Genomic DNA, 3334 nt, shown 5'->3' with positions numbered 1-3334 from the left:
GCCTTTAAATCTATGAACGTTAGACAAAGTGGCATCTTGAACTCTCAGAAAACTTCAATAAACTTGGTGACAGTCTGGATATCGTCGATTGTGCTGAATCCTTGTAAGAACTTGGCTTGCTTGTAGGACTGTCCTTCTAGTGTTCTGCCAATTCTATTCAAGATGACTCGAGTGAATAACTTGTAAATGACGAACAGCAGGGACTGGAGTGATAGCACAGCAATTAGGGCTTTTGCCTTGCACGCTGCCAACTGGGGTTTGAATCCCAGCATCCCATGTAGTCCCCAGAGCACTGCCAGGAGTAATTCCTGAGTGCATCAGTCAGGAGTGACCCCTGTGCATTGCCAGGTGTTACGCAAAAGAAAAAAATGACGAAGAGCAGGCAAATCGAGCGATAGTTGCCAATGTGGTGGATGTCTCCCTTCTTGTAAAGCAGGATGTTCCTGCTGGTTTAACATTGGGATGGTACCGTGCGTTTTGAGAGGTAGCATGTGAATAGTGGAGCCAGTGTATTGATGAGTACTGGTGGCAGATTCTTCAGGTGTTCGGGTCTGACTTTGTCTGGACTGGGTGCTGTATGCTTCTTTACTGACGAAATGGCATGTTGGATTTCGGAAGGGAGAATGCTGGGAATGACATATCCATCCTGTGTAATTTGCTATGTGGGCAGGTGGACATGGCTATCGAAGAGATTTTAGTAGAGTCATTGACCTTCCGGAAGATGTGATAGCTCCATCAGGACATTGGAGCACAGTCATCTTGGTCTTATAGTTGGCGAAGGACAGGGGGCTGTTGTGAATATTGTTCCCAGCTTCTGCCGCATCGTCTAACACTGCTGCTCTTCTTTCTTTGAGGTCTTCCTTTATCACTTCTCTGCACAGCTTTGCAAGCGTGGATGTTAGCTAGTGAATACCTGAGGCTTGAGCCAAACCATGTTGGTAAATGACCTCAAGAGTTTCTGAAGACAGGCTTCTTTTTGTGGCTTTCTCTCTCGGCATTCTTAGCACAATCATGAAGGTGCTGAACCAGTCAATCCTATTCCTTGTCAATGTTGTCAATTACAGCATCTTCCCATTTTGCCACAATAGTGCCAAAGAGCATCCAGTTTGTGGTCGTTCTGGGAGTTCTCTTCTTAAACTTTGCAGCCCTTTCTCCCCACACTGTGAAGTAGAATTTTGCATGAAGGAGATGCTGGTCTAATCCTGTTTGAAATTTGGGGGCAACAGCAACATCCATCAGGGAAAACCATTGATTGAGTATGATGTGCTGAATTTCATTGTGTAACTGTCCATTGGGAGACTCCCATGTCCAGTGTTTATTTATTTATTTATTTATTTTTAAACTTTTTAGTAAATCACCATGTGGAAAGTTACAAAGTTCGCAGGTTTATATGTCAGTTATACAATATTCAAACACCCATCCCTTCACCAGTGCCCATATTCCACCACCAGAAACCCCAGTATACCCCCCGCCCCCACCCCCTACCCCCTACTGTATAACTAATGAATTTCACTTCATTTTTTCTTTACCTTGATTACATTCCATAATTCAACACAAAACTCACTATAGTTGTTAGAGTTTCCAAGTAAGAGAGACAGACCTACAACATTTGATAACTAGTTTTTCATTGCTGGAAATGAAGAGATATGTAGCCCCACTGCTACAAGTACATAACTCTCTCTCTCTCTTTTTTTTCCCTTTTTCCTTTTCCCTTTTTTTCCCCCTTTTTCCCCCTCATCCCCCTTCCAGCACCTCATAGTATGGTGTACGCCACGCCGCGTCGGCCAGCATGGGGCTTTTGCTTAGTTCACAGTCCAGAGAGCTGGCTGCTACATTAAAAACATTCAATATTTCAACAAAAACTTACTGTTATTATTTGGAGTCCCCCCCCCCAAGTCAGACCTGTTCAAAAGGAACCATTTCACATTGCTGACAATTATAAATGTTAAGTCGGTTTTGGATTTCTGTATAAAGTCCAGGGAAAATTCTGCCAGATGCTGGAACCCCAATTCCTAAAGCTGTCTCTGGTTCCCGCTCATTGCACATCCACCGGCTCTGCAGAGACATGGGCCCCCCGGGCCGAAAACCCGGCCGGCCGGAGCCCCGGCCCTGGCGGGGCCATGTCCAGTGTTTAGATTCAGCCTTCTGGAACTCTGAGTTACCATAGATGGTCTTGGTGGACATGATGAACTCAGACAGTCTCTCACCCTTTTTGTTCCATTCTAGGCCATGGGTCCTAATGTGGAGTTCTTCAGGCAACCTTCTCGGTCCTATTTTGGTGTTAAAATCACTGACAATTATCTTGTAGAAGGTGTGGTCTTCTTTACAGAACTTCTTCAGCTTCATGTAGAACTTCTCAATTTCTTCTTCATCATAGTTGGATGTCAGTGCGTAGACAATAAAGATAGAAATTGCCAGCAATAAGCCACATCTATTCAAATGTAAGCGCCTGATTCAGGTTGTTAGGTATTCGAATAAATCAATGCTCATGGCCAAGTTTGTATTGATATGGACACCGACACCACTGATACTTCTACTGTCGCATACTCCAAGGAACAGTTCTTCTCCAGTGTCAAAAATGGCATGATGTGATCAATGTCTTCTCCTCTTGGTCAATCCAATGACATCATACTTGATTTTCTGTGCTTGCACCACTAGGTCCTTGATGGATGCTTCCGATACCAGCGTGTGTGCATCAAAATTGCAGACAGTCATTTTAGACCTTCTTCTTTTTGGCAGCCTAGTTCAGCCCTGAGATTTTAGCAGCCTGTCCTTGCTCATCCTCCTCAACGCTGCCATATTGTGGGCTCTTCTAGGTCCAGGGGAATGAGCCCCATTGTTGTTACTGTTTTTGGCATATTGAATACGCTACTGGTAGCTTGCCAGGCCCTGCCATGCAGGCGGTATATAGGGAGAAAAGAGATTTAGTATGGCAAAATGCATCAGGATAATATTGGCATTTTGTAATTTTATGCTTCATTGTGTTACTACTTTGGGTTGATGGAGTTTGGGCCAGATTCAGCATTGCTCTGAGGTTATTACTAGCTCTGGGCTCAGCAGTGTGGCTGATGGTATTTGGGTTTGGGAGAGGGCTCAATGCAGTGCTAGAGTTGGTGAGATGCAGGGCAAACACAGTAATGCCCTTGTTCTCTCTAGTCCCTCATTGTGTTTTGCTTTTAAGAAAAATAGGTAAATTCTATAATGTTCATTGCACTTTAACAATTCAGGACAAGTTTAGAGGGAGGATAACACAATGCAATTTTTTGCAACTGAGGAAACAGACATAAGAGGGCTGAAAAAGTAACTACTAGAGAAATGAATATCATGTAGACAT

General features: G+C 43.9%; 1 pseudogene; it reads right to left on the bottom strand.

Moving 5' to 3' along the window:
* Positions 1-842: 842 nt before the first annotated feature.
* Positions 843-2715, bottom strand: LOC129405563 (uncharacterized; annotated as a pseudogene).
* Between the last annotated feature and the right edge of the window lie 619 nt (positions 2716-3334).

Source organism: Sorex araneus, chromosome 6 (assembly GCF_027595985.1).
Source record: "Sorex araneus isolate mSorAra2 chromosome 6, mSorAra2.pri, whole genome shotgun sequence".
Lineage (NCBI taxonomy): Eukaryota > Metazoa > Chordata > Mammalia > Eulipotyphla > Soricidae > Sorex > Sorex araneus.
The sequence above is the reverse complement of the archived record's forward strand: the minus strand, read 5'-3'. Positions and strand labels throughout refer to the sequence as shown.